Raw genomic sequence first — 21,774 nt, 5'->3', positions numbered from 1 at the left:
GGCAATCTTAAACAGGAAGTGCCCTCCCTATATAACCCCCTCCCATAGGAGGAGTACCTCAGTTTTGTAGCAAGCAGTATGCCTCCCAAAAATGGTCCCCATAAGAGGGGTGGGAGCTCTGTGTCCCGTGATGTACTCCAAGAAAAGGATTTTACAGGTAAGCTGTATTAAAAATCCCTTTTTCTCTATCGTACATCACGGGACACAGAGCGGCATATTCATTACTATGTGGGATGTCCCAAAGCAATGCTTTTAATGAGGCGAGGGAGACATCTTCCCAAGACAAAGGATTTAATTTAGAGGTATACTCAAATAATAATAATAAATCCAACTTAGTCGAGAAAAATTAAACTTAAACCTAAATTTTAACTCAAGGGTGCCCCCGATTCTGAGGGTCTTAAATCACAGCCTGCAGCACTGCCTGCCCAAAGGCTGTATCAGTATTCCTTCTAACGTCCACCTGGTAAAATTTAGTAAACGTGTGGACTGAAGACCAGGTTGCCGCCTTGCAAACTTGAGCCATAGAGATCTGATGGTGTGCTGCCCAGGAGGCGCCCATGGCCCTGGTAGAATGAGCCTTTACTGACAAAGGAGGAGGCAACCTCTTCAAGCCGTAGGCCTGAGTGATTAACTGTTTAATCCACCTCGAGATGGTGGATTTTGCAGCTGCCTGCCCTCTCTTGGGCCCATCTGGCAAAATGAACAACACATCTGTTTTTCGAATCTTCTCTGTAGCTTTAAGATAGGCCTTCACGGCCCTGACAATATCCAAGGTATGCAGCAACCCTTCCTTTCTGGAAGTAGGGTTCGGAAAGAAGGATGGTAGTACCAAATCCTGGTTTAGATGAAAACTGGATATAACCTTTGGTAGGAAGGAAGGATGAGGACGGAGAACCACCCTGTCCTTATGCAGAATAAGATATGGCTCCTTACAAGATAAGGCTGCCAATTCTGACACTCTTCTGGCGGAAACTATTGCGACCAGAAATACTAACTTCCTTGTCAGTAAAACCAAAGGAATCTTAGCCAACGGCTCAAAAGGTTGTTTCTGCAGAGTTGACAGAACAAGATTCAAGTCCCACGGACAAAGTGGTGACTTAATCGGAGGATTAATACGTAAGACCCCCTGTATGAAGGTCTTAACCAGCGAGTGGGTGGCCAGCGGCCTCTGAAACCACACTGACAAAGCTGAAATCTGTCCTTTGATTGTGCTTAATGCCAGGCCTTTATCCACTCCTAGCTGGAGAAAACTTAACACTCGATCAATGGTATACTTGCGGGAAAGCCATTTCTTGGATTCACACCAGCCTACGTAGGCCTTCCAGACCCTATAATAAATCACCCTGGAGACCGGCTTTCTAGCCCTGATCAGGGTAGAGATTACCTGCCTAGACAGCCCTCTACCCCTGAGAATCAGGGATTCAGCCGCCAGGCCGTCAAATTTAGACGCCGTAATGCAGGGTGGAGGATCGGGCCTTGCGAGAGTAGGTCTGGCCGTAGAGGAAGCGTCCAAGGGTCTCCCACTGCCATCTTTAGGATTAGTGAGTACCATGCCCTCCTGGGCCATGCTGGAGCTACGAGGATGACTGGTTTGTGCTCCACCCTGATCCTGCGCAACAGGCGGGGTAGTAACTGTAGCGGGGGAAAGGCATACAGAAGTTTGAACTGATGCCAAGGGCACACCAACGCATCGGTTCCGCAGGCCATCGGGTCCCTTGTCCGGGACATGAACCTGTCTAGTTTCTTGTTGAACCTTGATGCCATGACATCCACGTCTGGCACACCCCACTTCTGGCAGATTGTCCGAAAGACCTGGGGATGTAGAGACCATTCCCCCGGCGACAGAGTTTGGCGACTTAGAAAGTCCGCCTGCAGATTGTCCACTCCGGGAATGAATATTGCCGATATGCAGGGTACATGAGCTTCTGCCCATAGAAAAATTAAGCTCACTTCTCTCTGAGCGGCGCGACTCCTGGTTCCCCCTTGGTGGTTTATATATGCCACAGCTGTGGCATTGTCTGATTGTATCCTCACCGGGGACCCCTGCAATCTGGATGTCCATGCCAGGAGGGCTAGCCGAGCCGCTCTGAGCTCCAGGATATTGATGGGCAGCTGCTTGTCCGCCTCTGCCCAAGTACCTTGGCGAGTGCAACCATCCAAGACCGCTCCCCAGCCTTTCAGGCTGGCATCTGTGGTCACTATCTTCCAGGCTATGGGGGTGAAAGATTTTCCCTTTAGCAGATTCTGAGGGTTTAACCACCAGCCCAGACTTTGCCGGACTCTTGATGATAGAGTTAAAGGAAACTCCAAGGCCTGGGCCTTCTTGCTCCAAGCTGTGAGAATGGCTGCCTGTAGGACGCGAGTATGGCTCTGTGCGTAAGGTACCGCCTCGAACGTGGCCACTAGCTTGCCTAGTAAACGCATACATAGGCGAACAGTTGGTTTTCTTTTGCTTAGAACCAATCGAATCAATTCCTTGATAGCTTTGACCTTTACCAGGGGCAAAAATACCTTCTGCTGAGCCGTGTCTAACCTCATGCCGAGATATTCCAACTGTTTTGAGGGTTGAAATGCTGACTTTTCTCGGTTTAGGACCCAACCGAACCTCTCCAGGTACTGAACCGTGAGGGCTACTGCTCGCTCCAAGCAAGGAGGCGAGTGATCTATGATTAAGAGGTCGTCCAAGTATGCTAGGACCGTGACCCCTTGGATTCTTAGATTGGCTAGAATTGGAGCTAGGACCTTCGTGAATACCCGGGGGGCCGTAGCCAGCCCGAAAGGGAGCGCCACAAATTGGAAGTGACGCTGAGCCACCGTGAAGCGTAAAAATCTTTGATGTGGCTGAAAGATCGGTATATGAAGGTAAGCGTCCTTTATGTCTATAGACGCCAGAAAGTCGTCCCTCTGGAGTGCGGCGGCTGCTGACCGAACGGATTCCATCCGAAATGACTGGACCTTTAGGTAAACGTTTAGACTCTTTAGGTCCAAGATTGGTCTGACATCGCCGTTGGGTTTTGGTATGACAAACAGATTGGAGTAGAAACCTAGCCCTTTCTCTTGGGCTGGTACCTCTACTATCACGCCCTGGCGAAGCAGACGATCCAATGCCGCTAGCAACAAGGCCTTTTTTGCTGGATCGTTCGGAACCCTTGATTCCTGGAAATGAGGCGGAGGAAACTTTTGAAACTCTAATCTGTAGCCTGTGGCCACAGATGACTGGACCCATTTGTCGGGGATGTTGGCTTCCCAAACCTCTGCAAAGAGACGAAGCCTTCCCCCCACTCGAGTGAGTGGGGGCGCCCCTTCATAAAGTAGACTTAGGGGCTGGCTTTTTTGGTTTGCGATACCATGGCTTCTTGCCCCCAGGGGCCTGTCCCTGCGATTTATTGTTAAAGTTGGATCGCGCAGGAGGCCGTCGATACTGCCTGGAATTTGAGTTACTCGGCATAGGGGAAAGCTGCCTTTTAAAGGCGGGCCCCCGGAACTTCTTTTTTACTGGTAGAAGGGTACTTTTGCCACTTGAAATAGTCTGAATGTATTTATCCAGATCTTCTCCGAAGAGTCGTCCTCCATGGAAGGGGAACCCCGCCAGCAACTTCTTGCATGGGGGTTCGGCCGCCCAGTTCTTTAACCATAAGAGTCTTCTCATATGCACCAAATATAGTGATAAACGAGACGCCTGTTGGATGGAGTCCTTTATAGCGTCCACCGCAAAGCACAAGGCTCTGGGAATATCAGATAGCTCCTCTGCCTGCTGGGCAGGAATGTCTTTAAGCATCTGTTTAGTCTGGTCCTTTAAAGCCTGACAGACCCCGATAGCAGCCACCGCTGGCTGTACCACTGCTCCTGCCGTAGCAAAGGAAGCTTTCAAAAGTGATTCTAAACGTTTATCCACCGGGTCTTTAAACATTTGTATGTTTTCCACCGGGCAAGTTAATGATTTATTCACACAGGAGATGGCTGCGTCCACGGCTGGGAGCGCCCATTTTTTGGCAAATTTCTCCTCCATAGGGTAGATAATAGAAAATCTTCTAGGCGGCAAAAAAACTCTGTCCGGCCGTACCCAATCCTGGAAGATTAACTCCTCTAACAGAGGATGGACCGGAAAAACTGCGTTGCTCAAGGGCGCTTTTAAGGAGCCCAAAGAAGAAACTGCCGGAACCCGAGGCTCTGGTAAGGGCAACTTAAAGGCCGAGCGGACCATGTCTGTCAAAGACTGTATCCATAAACCCTCCGCTTGGGAGGCTGAAAATGGTTCCTCTACAGTAGATTCCTCAATCTCTGAACCCTCTAGGTTCTGGTCCAATTCCTCCTGATCTTCTAACTCCTCCGGGGAAAGAACCTCATTATCCGAGGATACACACTTAGGCGAAGGGGATCTAGTCCGCTTCTTGCCTGGCATGGATTTGGCGATCATAGCTGCCAATCTTTCCTCTAGCCCTCCTAGGGAGACGGCTAGCATCTCCTGATAAACACAGGGTAAACACAGGGTTGGGTGGATCTGGGCCAGCCTCAGCACCAGACCCCCCTAATGGCTCACCCAAGGCACCCACCACTGGGTTGACAGGTGGGGAGAGTACTGGCATAGCCTGACTCGTATCCTCAGAATCCGAGGGGGAACCCTTTGGTTTTTTGACCCCTTTTGCACCCCTTGATCCCGAGCCTTTGGGAGCCATGATACAATACCGAGGTACCCCTGTATACAACAACTGACTGTTGTGGTCAGGAGATAATATATGTGGTTTAGGGAACAGCAGTACTACTGATGACCAAAAACCTGGTGGGGAGCCCAGTCAGTGCCTTTTTTTTTTTTTCAAATTTTTTTTTTCCAATTATTATATATATATATATATATATATATATATATATTTTTTTTTTATTCTTTTTTTTTTCTTTTTTTTTTCAAAGCACACTGTCCCCCACACAAAAATTGCTAGTATCCACCTGCTGCCATAAGGATTTTTAGGCTAGATAATATTAAGCTAGTTCTGAATTCCAGAACTGCAATACTCGCTTGCGCCACAGGGTGTCACTGTTCCTCAGCCGCAGCGCTGCCGCTCTGTGTCGTCCTGTTCCAAGCTCAGAACTGAATGAGCTGTACGCCATAGAGGAAGGGACGCCCCTTCCTCCTATGAACCTGACATCCCCGCCCCCCCCCCCCCGCAACGGCGCGAAATTTTGACATATCCTCGTGCGCGCGCGCGCCCGTTAATACGGGGGGGGGCCAAGCTGGAAGTCACCAGGAGCCCTGCTACAGCCCTGAGCCAAAGGAGCGTTTTGAGGCTTCTCTTCCTCTCTCTTTTACCGGACACAGAGCGGCCTAAATCCTGCAGACTGACACCCAGCCAGGTAGGAACTTTTGGTAGTTAAAACCTAAGTTCTGGGAAAGGTATAGGCCCATAGCCCCTCCTTTGCTCACCTAGCGCGCAGCCAGATGGTTACCTGCAAACAGACCAGGGAAATCCAATATTTGGGAAGTAAAATACACAGACCATCCTGTCTTTCCTAGACATAGTGGCCCCTATTGCCAATGCTAGAGCACATACAGGCTAACTTCCCCTAGATCTTTCCCTGGAGGGCCTGCTGTCGAACCAAGTCCCGCAGGCCCCCCTTCTTACCTGCTCCACGCCGCAGGACCTTGCACAGCAAGCAGTCCAACCTTCCCCCATCTCCGTGGGTAGCGTACTAGACCTTCAGGCCCTGGGGTCCTGGAAGGAACCCACTGTCCTGGACCTATACAGCACCCTGGCAAACAGGTTACTTTAGGCACTTTAACAAAAGGCTCTAAGTCCTGGGCCCAGGGTCCAGCTCTCTAAAAAGAGAAGCGTTATAGGCAAAACCCCTCGGTTTGGGGGCCCGGGTACTGTCCACTTTGGCACTGAGGCACCTTGGACAGATCCGGTTAGCCTGCCTTGATCCCAAGGATGTGGAGGCAAAGCTATTCCATGACCAACACCTAAGACACTGCCGAAAAAACTGAGGTACTCCTCCTATGGGAGGGGGTTATATAGGGAGGGCACTTCCTGTTTAAGATTGCCAGTGTCCATCACCTGAAGGTACTCCATATAACCCACATAGTAATGAATATGCCGCTCTGTGTCCCGTGATGTACGATAGAGAAAAGGGATTGGTCAGACAAGACATGTTCAAAACTTTTTACACAATGCACAGGATTAACTCCTTAGGTTCCACAGTGAGTATAACCCACATGCTTTACTGCATTTACAGACTGATTTTACGTTGTGGGTTTAGTAACTCTTTAAAGCAGAAGCATTCTATGTCCGGCATTACTATTGACATCCATGCTGAGGGGTAAGTGTGGCCACGCACATCTCCTGTGTCAGTTATTCCATTTGTATGGTTGGTAAGGACACCCCTCAATTATTTTCACTAATTATTTTTTCCATTTGTCCTAAGTAGATTTAGGCCCTGTACACGCGTCCGGGAATCCTGTCATGAAAAAAAACGTTTTTCCTGATGGGATTCGTGGCGAACTTGCCGTGCATACAGACGGCCATTCAAAAGAACCGCCGTTCTTTTGAATTGCAAGAACGCGGTGGCGTCATCGACTACGAAATGGCGGCGCTTGCCACATTCAATTCTGTCGTCGCCATCTTGCAACACCCCACACTAAACTTGTATGCTACTGCGCATGCTTCGAACTCTCATCAAGCATGCACAGGTTTACCTGGGACAGGTAAGCATAAAGACGACCGGTTTTCTCGGCAGGAAACACTCTGCCGGGAAACCCCGATGAGAAAATAGAGAGCAGGTTCTCTATTTTCCTGTCTGGATTCTCGGCTGTTTTCCTGGCGGGAAAACTGCTAGGGAGCATACACACGGCCGGGATTCCCGCCCAAATGCTCTTGTGTCAGTTTTCGAGGCTTAAGGCTTTAGATTACTAGAGGCGGAGAAGGTTTTCTTTATCGGTCTTCTCCATATGATATGTGATCATTGCTTAATGTTACTCAGCATACCTTTGATTAAATATGGAGCAGGATTTCACAATTATGATTTTCACATTATTCCTGTGTAGGAAAATGCCAGCACAGCAGATTCTGAATGCCGCTAGCATATTTCTTTACTATTATACAGCACATAAATTCTAAAGGGTTGTGTTCTTCTTCATGCATTAGTTAGGTGAACCTCACCACAATACAATAGCTGTTTTCCATATGTGGATAATCTAAGAATACAGGCAGTCTTTAGAAATCATTTTGGAAAGAGTCGAAGAGTACAAAGACTTGTGCACTGATTATAGTATGACAGATTTGTTAGCCTAAGCAAAACATTTTCATAAATGGTAGCATGCTTTTCTACAGAGAATTCGAGTGACAGCATCACATTGTACAGCTGTTTTTACCATTGTGAGAGTATTGTGTTCGATAGATCCAGATGTCTTTGGTGTTGCATTAAAGGCTGAGGGTAAAGACGCAAATGATTTGAGGATCAAAAAGGTGCCATTAAAAAATTGATACAAATTTAAACCATGCATGGAGTGCTGTGACCACAACAGGCATTTTGATTGGGTGGATTAGAAAGTGTGTGCAGTTTTCTGTCATTGTTTGCCACTGCTACATGTTAGTCTGTAGGGTGTCCAGTACCCCTACTATACAGTACACCTTTAAATAGGCTACCCTCCTTCAAGCGGGGGTTCCGCGGGTTTAGCTATTTTTTTTTACATTTCCAAAGCCTGGTAACAGAGCTAGCTAGGTACTACTCACCTGCTAGCCGCTCCTACGTCCGTTCGCTCCGTTTTTGCCAAAAACGATACCTTATAAAAAAGGGTCCTGGCCTTTTCCATCTTGTTTGTGGGCAATTTGAATCCCACAAGCAAACACTTCCTGGATTCCTAGTCACATGACGCGCTTTGCGCGTCATGTGACCCGCATCACGTGACCTTGCGCACAGCTTCCAATTACGCCTCGTCAGGGAAAAGGAGCGACACGCCCACTCCCCGCAGGGAAGAAGACCCGGAAGTGAGGCTGAAGACAGGTAAGTGTTCACATAGGAAAACAAAAGACAACGATAGAGGCATGTATTAAGGCAGCAGACTTGATTGTTATGAAGTTAAATTTGAGGGTGAACCTCCGCTTTCAGTCTATTATGAATGCCATCAGACGGCTTTCTCAAGAGGATGGGGGTGTATCCCCTTCAGAAAATCATCCAATGACTAAACACATTGGGGGTGGAATTTGGCAAAGTTCTACAGCAGGTGGAGAGCAAGTAGCTGTGTTGTGTGCAGAAGACTTTGCTTGTTCTCTGGGGTACCACTGAGGCTAAATTTATTATGCTCTATTTTTAAAAAAAGATTGAGATTGCACTTACTCAAATACATGTATTGACCTAGGTGTGCTTCTACTCTATTTTATGTGCTTGTCATGGCTGATCTCATGGACTTGGAGGGACTACCTGTTAGAAGTCTGCAGCCTTGCGGGAGGGTTTTTTTTTATTATTATTTATATATATAGGGGGGAGGAGGTTGGGCGGGCCGCTTTGATCCCTCTGTCTCCGGGAGGTTTCTATCTCCCCTTTTGAGGATAAAAGAGAAGGTGCCATGGTATAAAGAGACCCATTTTAGATGCATGATTTAGAGGATGGACCCAACTATGTACCCACACATGTATTTCTGTATTATTGTAAATGTTTTATGTGTGAATGCATTTATGTGAACTTTATAATGGTTTCTTTTTTAAATCAGAAAAGTTTTTATTGCTCATAAAACATACATAGAAAAGAAACAATATGACACGACAGCTAATGCATATACAGTACACTTTGCACAAACCTCTCCATCCAACATCTATCACATATTAGCAATTACCGATGGCATGCCCTCCAATCCCGCCTCCCATAACTGAGAAGTCTAGTTACCGCTCAACAGTCTCCCCTGGACTAGTTCCATAGGGCTCAAGCCAGGTGTGGCAAGCCATGCGTCCCACAGCCTGTCAAATTTGCCCGCGTTCCCTCTGTGTTGAAAAATGTATTTCTCCATAACAAGCATCTTGCCCATGTGTGTCAACCAAAATTTAAGTGTGGGGGGAGCCTCTAGTTTCCATTTCAGGAGAATGGCCCTGGCCTGGAACAGTGCTCTGTTAAAAGCCAGTCGAGTCAGCTCCTCCGTGATTACTCCCTCCAATACTCCAAGCAGACAATGTACCGGCTCCAGGGGGACAGAGACCTGGAACACAGAATTAAGTGTTTCCAGGACCCCGCTCCAGAACCTGTGGAGCTTGGGGCAGCGCCACAGCAGATGAATCAGATCACCAGACATTACCTTACATCTGTTACACATTGGGTCGGTGACCCCACCCATCTTAAAGAGTTTCACCGGGGTAAAGTGGACCCTCAATAAAATATATAGCTGGGATACCTTCTGTGCTACATTAAGCGAGCAGCTGTTAACCACCAGCAGCGCTTCCTCCCACATGTCTCCTGTCATCGGGCCCACGTCTGCCTCCCACTGGTCTGCTACCTTCATGGGGTGACCCCCTAAAAATGTGTCCAGCAACATGTTGTAACATTGCGAAATAACACCTTTAGTCTCAGATGCGGCCCTCAAGACGCGGAATACCGGAGTGGGGGACTGAGCCCACTCCACCGCGTCCCCCTGGGCTCTAATTGCATGTTGCAGTTGTAAGTAGTAAAAGAACATGGATTTGGGGGAGTGCAAACCTGGACCGTAGGGTATCAAATGGGAGCAGCGCGCCACCTCGGAATATCTGTTTGAGGAGCGTTATGCCCTGAAGACGCCACCTTGGGCCCTGATCTAGTTTGGCCAGTTCAGGGTACGAATTGTTCCCCCAAATCGGGCTGAATTCAGTAAATCCTGTAACCCCCTGAAGCTGCCTCGCCTTATTCCACACCTTCTGGGTAAGCGCGAAGGTGGGCATTTTCTTATTAGGTTTTTGAAACTGCTGGGCCTCAAGTCCCTCTGGTATCGACTCAGCCCCCGAGCCAAGCAGTAAGAGCCTAGCCGAGGAGCCAGCCGGAGCCGGGAACATGGCACCGATTAGGTGCTGTAGCTGTGCTGCTAAATAGTAGATCCATGGGTTAGGAAGGGCCAGCCCCCCACCCTCCTTGGGGCGCTGCAGTTGTTCCAGTTTTATCCTGGGGGTTTTAACATGCCAAAGCAGTTGCCTAAAAAGCGAATTGACCACTCTAAACGTTTTGAGGGTAATGACCACTGGGGAATTGTGGAGCAGGTACAGTAACTGCGGCATCAGAATCATCTTGATGAGGTTGGTCTTACCCGCTAGGGACATTTTCAGCCTATTCCATATATGGATTTTGTCTCTAAACCGAGTCAGCAAGGGAAAAACATTCAGACTACAGTAGTCGGTCACCCTAGGAGAGACATATACCCCCAAGTACTTAAAGGAGGTCACCACGGGGACAGGGCATGTGGGACCAACGTCGGACGGGGGAGGCCCGTCCAGAAACATTAGGGCTGACTTAGTCCAGTTGATGGTGAGGCCCGAAAAATGGCCAAACCTCACCACAAGGGACATCACCCGGCTCAAGGATTCCCCTGCATCCTCCAAAAACAGGAGCATGTAATCTGCGTAAAGCATGATTTTTTCATGCATGTCTCCGTAGCGGAAGCCCCTGACTGCAGGACAATCCCGCACCAGGGCCGCCAGTGGCTCAATTGCCAGAGCAAAGAGCAGGGGGGACAGGGGACATCCCTGCCTGGTCCCCCTGCCCAGAGCAAAGGGCTGGGACATCCTGTCTGATAAACGCATGGTCGCCTGTGGTGCTTCATATAGTAGTCTCACCCACCTAAGAAAGTTGGGGCCGAAGCCAAACTTGGTCAATACAGCCCACAGATACCGCCAGCCGACACTGTCGAAAGCCTTATTGGCATCAAGTGACAACAGTGCCCGGTGGCCGGCGGAGTCCGACGGAGTCTGCATGTTAAGGTATAGGCGCCTAAGGTTGGTCGCCGTGGAGCTGCGAGGCATAAACCCTGCCAGGTCGGGGTGGATTATGGATAGGATGACCTTGTTTACTCTCATGGCTAGCGCTTTTGCAAGGATTTTAACATCGCTTTGCAGCAGGGAGATGGGCCTGTTAGAGCCTGGATCGAGGGGGTCCTTGCCTGGTTTCAACAGTAGGATAATATTGGCCCTTGTCATAGATGTAGGAAGTTTCCCCAGATCAAATGAGGCATTGAATGCTCTCAGTAACCTGGGGAGGATTTCCCCCCCGTACTGGGTGTATACCTCCATGGGGATCCCATCATCTCCCGGGGCCTTACATGTAGGAAAGGAGGCTGCCGCCTCCTTTAGTTCAGTAAGGGTCAGTGGAGCGTCCATCTCCGCCCGAGCCCGTCCGCTCAAAGTCGGGAGAGCCACAGCATCCATGTACGCCTGTAGTTCACTATCAGAGTAATCGTCCCGGGGTTTATACAGATCTGAGTAGAAAGATGCCAAGACGGCAACGATCTGCTCGGGGTCATTCACTAACCGTCCCTGAGAGTCACGGATTGCTCCTATGGCTGGGGACGCCTGTTGGGACCTAGCAATCCTTGCCAAAAGTCGGCCTGTCTTCTCCCCCTCCTCATAATAGGCCTGCTTTGTAAAAAAGCGCTTCTTTTCCGCGGTGGAGGCCCTTAACCGGTCCAGAGATTCCTGGCCCGATATCCAAGCCTCCCTCGCGGAGTCCGAGGGATTATAATGGTTTCTGATTTTAAAAATGTTTCTGAAAAGTTTGTAAAGTTTTTTTTTTTATGTGAAAAAGAATAAAAATAATTTAAACACAGAAGTCTGCAGCCAAAAGATCAGTAATGATGTATTTTGGAGTCTTAAAAGGGAAGTATGGCCAAAGCTTCTTTAACCATACTTCTGTTTTAGGTCACAGGAGTGCACTTATATTTGCACTCCTTTGACCCAGAATCAGCCAGCAGTGGGCTAAAACCGGGTGTTGTCTGACATTACCAAGCTGCTCCAGTCTCTGGATGTATCCTGACAACAATGTGGCGATCCACCCAGATGCCTTACAGGCAGCTGGCTCAGCCTCTGACGCTCCTGTCCCCTCTCCTGCCTGGTGTTCCTGTGAGTGCTGGAGAGGCAGAGCAAAGAGCGGTGACTGGCAGTCACTGCTCTCTGCTCAGAGCAGACCGAGAACTGAGTGATCAGTGGTCGTGTGTTATGGCTGGTACCACAGCTGGTCAAATGTGAAGCACCATGACCATTAGTTGTTTTGCAAGTACTCATATCTATGTGCATGGTTAGACTATTAATTTTTAATTTTGGCCTAGCAGGAGATGGGACAACTCTGAAAGAGGAACTTGTGACAACAACCCTGTCTTCTTGTTATTTTTGGATTAATGCTAATTTGCTGGGAGTGCTGGGTTTATCCTATACATGGACATGACATATTAGGAGATTGGGTCTAGTTGTGGGGTGTTCGGATACCTTGAGAAAGTGGAAACTTTCGTAAATTAAGTCTGAATTTAGAGGTTATGTGATCAGTTGTTTTTTGTTGAAAGTCAAGCTGATCAGGAGATATGTGTCCTGATCAGAGGTCACCCAAATGCTGCATAGATTATGGCAATAGCCGCACTAATATAGTGACAAGACTGAAGTAAAAGCTTTGTAAGCGTCCTGTATAGGATGGTATTGGAATTTGTGTCACCAACTGGATAAACCTCTGTTATTGATGTTCGTTTAGAGCTGCAAACTTCACTCAATAATGTTGTCTGCAATACATAAATCACATTAACCTGACATTTGTGAAGGAAGTCCTATTAATTATATTGGGATGAAATGGTAAAATATTGTGGGACTCCTGCATAGAGCTACACAACTGTAAAACCCAGCTAATGTCGAGTATTATTGCAGAAGTAAATCGTTTTTTTTAAGGCTATATTAATAAACATCCAGATTAATTTATATTGTGTAACAATCAGCTAACTCCTGTGCACACCTATAGATCTGTTTAGCAGCCGGCAAATGCAGATCTGCAGGATACATCCTTTTAGTGCTGGATACAGGGACATGCATAACTAGTGCAATGCTGAAGGGTATTCCAGGCAAAGAAACGGAGAGGTTGATTTACTATAACTGGAGAATGCAAAATCTGTTGCAGCTCTGCATAGACACCAATCAGCTTCCAAGGTGTATTGCCACAGCTTAATTAAACAAGCTGAAGTAAGAAGCTGATTGGCTACTATGCAGAGCTGCACCGTATTTTGCACACTCCAGCCTTATCAACCCCACAGTCTCTTACTAGCCTACCCCCCGACTTATTATATCTTATGCCACGTAAACACGATCAGGCTTTTGCCCGACCAAAAGCACATTGGAATTTCGACTGAATTCCATCGGAGTAAAATAGAACATGTTCTATATTTAAACTCTGATGGAATTCATCGGAATTTCCGATGGGGCATACACACAGTCGGAATTTCTGATCGTCTGTACGGGGCTTTACTTCAGTGGCAGACTGGCCTGCAGAGGCCGGATTATGTGGCTTTAAAATTATGTAAAAATTCCCCGGAGTGGGAGGGCGTCTGTCATTTTTGGGTGAAATAGTACCTATCACTTCCTGTCAACGGCATGCCTGCTGCTGTGCACTTATCATTCCACCAGGGCCCCTAGCCATTTCATACCAATCAAGTCTATCAATGCACAGCATCTTCAGAAAGATACTAACTTGAATGATGGTTGCCACTGCCAACCCATCTTTCATGCACTGTGCTGCGACCTGTATTGCTAGGTAGCAATGATGGTAATATCAGAAGAAAGGACCAATTTTGGACCACCTCCCATCAGCACTTTCTGCAGCCTGAATAAAATGCAGCCATGCTGATGCTCTCTGGAAGATGCAGAGGAACACATTGATTGGCTGTCTGGCCTAGGTGTCCAGGAAGGAAGAGACGCAGAAGAGACACACGGCATCCGGTTGGCCATCTTATTCAGTAAGTGAACAAAGAAGAGCTAAGCTGATAAATTGACTAACTAAAATGAATTATCAGTATCCTGTTGGGGCACAGTGAGTGGTGGTATATTTTTTGGGTGGTCTGTTGTTTGGTTTGCTGAGATTTGTTTGGGAGCTCCAGACTGCCATCTAGCAACTAAACCAGAAAGCCTAAACTAATCTGAATAATTGACTAGACTAGAAATGAAAACACTTTAGAATTTAAGGTGGGGCTCTGGTGGTCAGTCGCTTGCTGTTGTACTGGTAATGCTAGGATTTGGGAATTGGAGTGCCAACATTTTGAGCAAGTGAACCAGGAAAGCCTAAAGTCGGTGGTTTAAAGGGGTTGTAAAGGTACATTTTTTATTTTCTAAATAGGTTCCTTTAAGCTTAAGATACGAAGAAAGAGGATGGATAGCCACACTCCAATGACCAAATGGTTGTCTTTTATTCAAAAAAACACAGCAAGTACATCACTTCACAAGGTGCAACAAAGGAACTGGTAGATAGCCGATGTGTTTCGCACTAGGCTAGTGCTTAATCATGGTTCCTTTAAGCTAGTGCATTGTTGGTTCACTTACCTTTTCCTTAAATTTCCCTTCTAAATGTTTTTTTTCTTTGTCTGAATTTCTCACTTCCTGTTTCTCCTCAGTAAGCTTGCCCCCATTATCTGAGCTGTGGAAAGTCATTTAGAACAACTTGCTGAGGAGGAACAGGAAGTGAGAAATTCAGACAAAGAAAACAAAGAAAGGGATATCGAAGGAAAAGGTAAGTGAACCAACAATGCACTAGCTTAAAGGAACCTATTTATAAAATAAAAAAACATACCTTTTACAACCCCTTTAATAAAAATTGGATAACGATGTTTTGTGAGAATGGTAAAATCCATTTTGACTTTATTCACTTGCACTGCATGGGCCTTTTTATGCCCACACAGCAAGGCACTGCAATAATCTCAAGCATGTGGGATGGTACTGAGAGCTCCTCCTGATGACTGAATGTTATTTACAGGCCCAGCCGAATGGAGCCACAGGGAGCGCAAATCTCTCTAAAGAATTAAAACTAACATTTGCAAACTTACATGTTAATTTGACTAAAGTTCAATAATTTAACTGTATTTTGATCTTTTTTATGTATGTAAATCTTGTTTTGAGTGTAATGTAATTTTATTCCTCCCTAGGTATTACAACACAATGCTATCCTCTAGCCAGCCTAGCAGCACTGGCCTATTCCTGGAGACATCCCCAAATCAGCAATGAACAAGTAAGATGTAACACGGCAATGTTCTAAAGCAGCATTGCCAAGCAAACAACATATACCAAGTTACTGTAGATGCATCACAGGGATTTCCTCCAGCAGTGGTGTCCCATTCCTTATGCCATTACTAGGTCAGCAATTGGCAATCAAAGTATAACACAGAGAGGTAAGCATAGCAATTTTTTCTTAAATGGAAGCCAAACTTTGTCCACACCTCTACATCTACTTATGTTAATTTTTTATTTATTTTTTCTAAAAGGCTGATTGGCCACTACTAGTGCCATCAACGGGCAGAAAGCTGAACACAATACAGAGAAAAGCCTTCTCCATCTAACAGTCTTAAGGCCTAGTCTGAGGTAAGTACAAACATTTTCCAAACATGTTTACTACACTTGTACAAATACATGCTGCAGGGGCATTTCAATTAACAGTATTTTATGCAATGTTTATAGGTTTCTTCTAAAAGAAAATCATCCACAAGTCAGAAAATGAAACACCAAAGGTAAAAGATTACAAAAAAAGATTGCAAAAAAGCACTGAAGTTAAAGTGGGATCAACTGCTGGTCAGTAAAAAGTACACCAGCAAAGACAGTCTTCCATTTCCAACACTACAATCTGCAATGTACGTTTTTTTCAGTGACCTGGTGATGAGATGCCAAAAATTAAATTATGCTCAGAGATGCACCTTTAAACCTAACTACAATGGAGGAATCATTTATCTCAAAATGCCCTTCTGGAGCATTTGGTTAATACTGCAATTGAAAGGCACTTACCTGAGAAGAAAAAAATCCTGGAGAATTGTCAGGGTATGAAACCTATTCTAACCCACGTGACTCTTTTTCAATATGTTTTCGAAGTAGTTCTTCATCAGGCGACAAGCAAAATTGAAGAAACATTCTCAAAAAATGAAACATATGCCCTGTACACACGATCGGAATTTCCGATGGGATAAAATCCAATGGAATTATCGTTGGAATTCCGTTCAAGCTGTCTTGCATACACACTGTCAGACCAAATTCCGACCGTCCAAGACGCGGTGACGTGAAAGACTACGGCAAGCCGAGAAAAATGAAGTTCAATGCTTCCGAGCATGTGTCGACTTGATTCTGAGCATGCGTAGACAATTGGAATTTCCGATTGGAAAAAAATAAAACATGTTCTATCTCTAAACTCAGACGAAAAAAGTCTGATGGGGCCCACACACGGTCGGAATATCCGATGACAAAATGTACGCTCTTGCATGTGCTCAAGTGTCCTGTGAAAGTGTATTTTCAAAGTAAAAAAAAAACCTGGTCATTGATTCAACAGGTTTTCTAAAAAAAAAAAAAAAAGCTTCTTTAAAGCTGAATTAAAAATCCAGGCAATCATCACAATTCCATATGGCTCTCCCCTTAGAGGGATATAATAGTCCTGCAATATGTCAGCATTTCCAGCAACATGAACAGTAACAAAGCCTACAAATAACTACATCCTAAGGATATTTGAAAGAGGTTAAAGGTTGACATTTTAGCTGAAAATGTTGTGGGTACAGCACAATAGCGCACTATCCAATGTTGGTCTATAAAATGAATATCAACATCCTGAGGACTGGATAATACAAGGAATTGAGCTCTATACCATTGGTCATCATCCTCATAATACTTATCAGCACTTGCTTGCATAATTACTGGGCATCCTCCACTTACTTAACGGCACTGGACCAGTTACTGCGTAAATGTTATTAATCAGATGAGATCATTTGAGTAGGTTTTTACAGTTGTGTTCTAAATAATACATGACTAATATCCAGGGGCGGACTGACAACTCATGGGCCCCCCGGGCAATAGAAGATTATGGGGCCCCTCTGGCTTACAGATGGCCACCACGCCAGGAGGCAGTGCAGAGGCGGGGCAGCTAAAATCTTGGGATTTTCACATCAAAAGCATGTCAGTTTCGGACATATCAGGGACAGATCTAAAAAAAACATAGATTTTTACATACTGTCCCTGGTTTTACTGAGCCTGGCAACCCTGATGGGGCCCCCTAGTGGCATGGGGCCCTCGGGCAGTCCCGAGTAACTCAATGGTCAGTCCGCCCCTGCTAATATCAACATTTACCATTGGTCATCATCCTCCTCATAATTGGCAACAATTGCTTAACCAATTACTGTGTGTAGTTTTTAAGTCATGTGTTTCATTGCTGTTACATACATCATGAATGTTTACACTGAGCAAAACAATGTAAAAATCCAACAAAATCATATGTCTCAACACATTTGCATGATAATGTTATAAATACGATGCCAATTACAAATCTTTTCTGCTAAAACTGAACTTGCGACACAATGACTTTCATTTAAATATATTCCTGATCAAAGGATATAAATTCTGTTTCTGTGCACCAAATGTCTTTGCAATTCCCCAGGTTTTTGTTGTTAAATGTCTTTGCAAACTTGGTTACTATCTTCTAAAAGTAGGCTTGACCTCATCATGTGCCTGTGCAAAAATAAGAGCAGCGGGAGGGATGCAGCAGGCACTACCCACTACAGGGTGCCTGCAGAAAATTGGGAGTGGGTAGCTGCAAGACAAGGAGAGGGCAGTGACCAGTCTTTATTACCGGAAACCCCTGCACAAGGCAATGTTTCACGCTGGATTACTGCATATCTGGATGAAAGCACACAAAGGAAGAATGCACATGCCTGTTGTACGTTGTAAGTAGACAATATCTGCTTATCACAGCTGTGGCATTAGAAATAAAGGATTGGATTAAGACTGTAGTTGTGTTGAAACATTTGACAGGTTGGCAAAAGAGAGCCCCCAGATCTGAAATCCCCCTCTGGACCCCAAAGTCTCAGTTTGCTCCTGGTTCCTCTTCAGCCGCCATCACACATACCCAGTACATCCAAGTATAAGGAAGCATGCAACATCCTCCCAGGATGCATTTCTCGTTCCTAGACAATACTCTCAAAGCTAAATGTTTTATTCATGTATTTGTATTGCTAGAAACAGGACAAAGAAGTCTGTCATTAATATTGGATTAGAACAGTATGTGTTTGACTTGTACTTCTGCTTCAGTAGTAATTTCAGGGTTTTAGTTCTCTAATGTTAATAAATACAGACATTCCAGAATCAGAATGTCCTAGTTTCTGTAAGTAGGAACAGCACAGCTTGAATTATATCTCCTTTTTACAACAACCAAAACTTTCATTCAAAGATTGGAAATGACCACCAAGGGACACACAAGTTGTCGGGTATCTACCCAGACATATAACATCTTCCCCTGGGTCCTACATAATGAATCTTTTGGTGACAGGTTCTCTTTAATGAGACATCAGTGGCCTAAAAAAAACGAATGTCTCATCTGTCCTCCAGTGAAGCTAATGGTATGCAGATAGCACTCTGTTAGCTTCTTCCCTGGCCATACTGGCTTGGGAAAATTACATCAGGACCCAGAAGTGAAGCAGATACACCTCTCCCCCAGGTCATTAGCAGGAAAGGGGAAAATCAGCAGTTGTTTGCTGATTTTCCTCCCCTCTACCTGGCAACACTTACCATGCTGGTTCCAGGGGCGCTAATGGGCACACAAAGCCCGAAAGACATGGTGAGGGCATGCATGTGGGAGGAGTGAAACTGACCCATATATGGGGTGTTTGGAAGCAGGTTGGCTTGTCAGATTTGCACACACTCCCGTTGGCTGCAGCTGCTGGGATTGTGTGCAATACCCCTCGCCGCCACCATCATACTAAATATGTTGGTGGCAGTAGTAGGGTTGGAGAAGTGATATGTCATGTAGCTTTTTTTTCTTAAAATGAAATGTGTAGTGGTTTTGTACATATTTTCCTAGGACCAAAAAAAAAATCTATACTATGTATTTGTCAGCTAAGCATGAGATCTTGCTTAGGATTTTTAATTTTAGTCGGTCAGCATGTGGAGCTTAAGGCTTCTTTTCAGGTTCTCCAGTTTTTTGTTGTATAAAAATAAAACTGTTTTACAAAGCTTGGTAGCTATATTGGTGCAAGTGGGAGCAATGACCCATTCCCGTCTCACTCCCGCTTTCTCTCTCTCTCAGGCCTCATTTGTATGAGCATACCTGTTGTAATATGTTGGTCGATTTATGTGGGATATTTATATATATATATATATATATATAATGTCCAAAATTGACCAGGCCAGATTTTAGTTGACATTTGGTATCTGTAATCTAATTGCACATATCAAAAGGGCTTGTTGATGTTATTATGCAAGAATGAAAATTAGGGCATGTGATGACTGCAGCCGTCTCCGGCTAGGGGTCATTATCTGTCAATCGGGGAGACAGAGCGTAGATCAAAGACGGACAATCAAATTGCTCAGCCATTCAGTGAATAGGCAATATAAGCTGGCATTCAGTTTTGTCTATTCATCTTCTCTATGGATATAAAGGCACAGGTCTAGGAAAAGATGGGACTCTAAAGCTACTATTCGTTGTCATATTTACTCTGTGGATTTGTATCATCTGTGGACTTTGGACTTTGTTCTGTGTTGGAAGTCAAATTGCACTCTCTGGAGAACTTGGTTGTTGCTGCGGAACATAACTTACATCATCATACTAATACCTAAATATCAATCATTTCCTGGACACTGTACTATATCACTACATTACCGATATGTATATACCCATGCAAAAGCCAACTTCTCCTATGTGGGATGCGTATATGTTCCTTGCAACATTCAGGCAGCCCATTCAGATCAGTGACAGGCAGGCAGCTGCAGGGATCTCCAAGTGCATCCCCAATGTACATCCACAGGGACAGATGCAGGAATCAGAATGCAGACAGACCGATTTCTGATCTGTGCATGGGTCACACAAATATGTACGGTCAGTGATGTGGTTGGAGATCAATGCATCTGCCAGACATCATTAATTTGAACAGACTGCTTGCGTTCGGGTGCACGGAACCCTTGTGCATTCCTCCATGGGTTAAGATGGCCCCTTGTACAGGTGTATGAATCTCAAGAATGTATCCGCATGCTGCTCAAGATCACGTATACTCAGCAATGTCTCTAGAGACTGTACCCAGACCATGCTGGACTGCACATTCGCGGGGTCTTCCTGGAATATAACCTTCAGGTATTGTGCTCTGCATTGTTATTTCCAGTCTTTTGTGGGGTTAATTTACTAAAATGGGATAGTGAAAAATGTTGTGCAGCTGTACATGGTAGAACATCAGCTTCTAACTTCAGCTTTTTCATTTAGGCTTTGACAAAACAGCCTGGAAACTCATTGGTTTCTATGCAGAGTTTCAACAGATTTTGCACTCTCCAGTTTTAGTAAATGGATCCCATGTGTTGGTAAACGGCAGATCACTTTCTTCTTCCATAGCTTCATTATATGAGTAGGCCATGTTGGCCAAGCATCAGGAGCTACTTAGTTTATTATATCCATTGGGCACCATTATTACTAACGTTGAGGAATGTGTCATTAGGTGGAGTGTCGCCAATGGCTGGGCTGCTATCAATCTATACAATCAAGAGCCGAGAACCAGAGAGGTAGAGAGCATCTCCAGCTGGGGAACGAATGGGCTCAGGTGAGTAAAACGGGGGGCCGGGGGGGGGGGGGGGGGCAGAATTTTTTTCACCTTAATGCTTAGGATGCATTAAGGTGAAAAAACACAAGGGTTTTACAACCCCTTTATCTATAAAGCCCTACTCTAGTCCCACCCCTTTGGACAGCAACATTGTTATTCTGGGGGGAGAGGAGTGTTTGATGTACTAGCAAATACACTAACAAACCTGAACTCCAGCACACACTTCTTTTTATTACTAAACTCAGGACCCTGCATTCACTATATCTGGTCTCCCACAGTTCACAGAACATGGAAATGCAATAATTTTAACAAATATAAACGGCTAAATACCCTTTCCCGTTTATGACTTCTATTAGTGTCTGGTTAAAGCTTGTAGAGGAGTTTTCATTCTCTACTGTCCTATGACCCCTGACCCTCTGTCTGCACAGTGCAGATTTGCCCTGTGTTGATCTTAACCTCCTGGCGGTATGATTTTGTCTGGAATTACGTACCAAAAGCGGTACAATTATTTTGCAAGGAAATTTGGCGTTTTATACTGTAGGCCTGCAATTCTTAGGAATAACTCACTTAAATCTGACCAAACAAGAGTCTTGTAGGCATCCCGGGTATGATTTTTTTTTAAAAACAAAATCATAAATTATAATATAATAATTATAAATAATTATAAAAAATAATAATATAATTATAATAAAAATTATTCAATAATGTAATCAACTCAAAATCACTGAAATTTGCTCAGTTGCAGAATTGTCGCTGTCATTACTTTTATTTTTTTATGACGTATTTCCCCACAAATCACTATCGCACAATTCTGCAAGTGGTTATAATTTATTATCGCTGTTTTCTAGCTGATCTAAAACCATTTTTGACATAAAGGGACACTTTTGGACAATCTACAGTTTGCAGGCAGAAAGAACAGTTTTTATTATATAAAAGTACATGCAGGACACTGGGCAGACCACTAGGGACAAGGGGTGTGTGTATTTTTTACATACAGTACTGTAATCTATAAGATTACAGTATACTGTATGTATTGTGTTTGTTTACTT

General features: G+C 45.1%; 1 protein-coding gene and 1 long non-coding RNA gene across 2 annotated transcripts in view; both read left to right on the top strand.

Annotated features, from left to right (window-relative positions):
- Nucleotides 1–21,774, top strand: part of TSPAN5 (tetraspanin 5) — a 249,422-nt gene that overhangs the window by 41,551 nt on the left and 186,097 nt on the right. The gene's annotated exons all lie outside the window — the stretch shown is intronic.
- LOC120917105 lies at nucleotides 14,650–15,694 on the top strand. The gene is made up of 4 exons (XR_005744167.1): nucleotides 14,650–14,691; nucleotides 15,104–15,346; nucleotides 15,440–15,536; nucleotides 15,633–15,694. It is a non-coding gene; the product is annotated as an uncharacterized LOC120917105 (long non-coding RNA).

This window comes from Rana temporaria, chromosome 1 (assembly GCF_905171775.1).
Source record: "Rana temporaria chromosome 1, aRanTem1.1, whole genome shotgun sequence".
In the NCBI taxonomy this organism is placed as follows: domain Eukaryota; kingdom Metazoa; phylum Chordata; class Amphibia; order Anura; family Ranidae; genus Rana; species Rana temporaria.
This window is presented reverse-complemented; position numbering and strand designations above follow the sequence as displayed.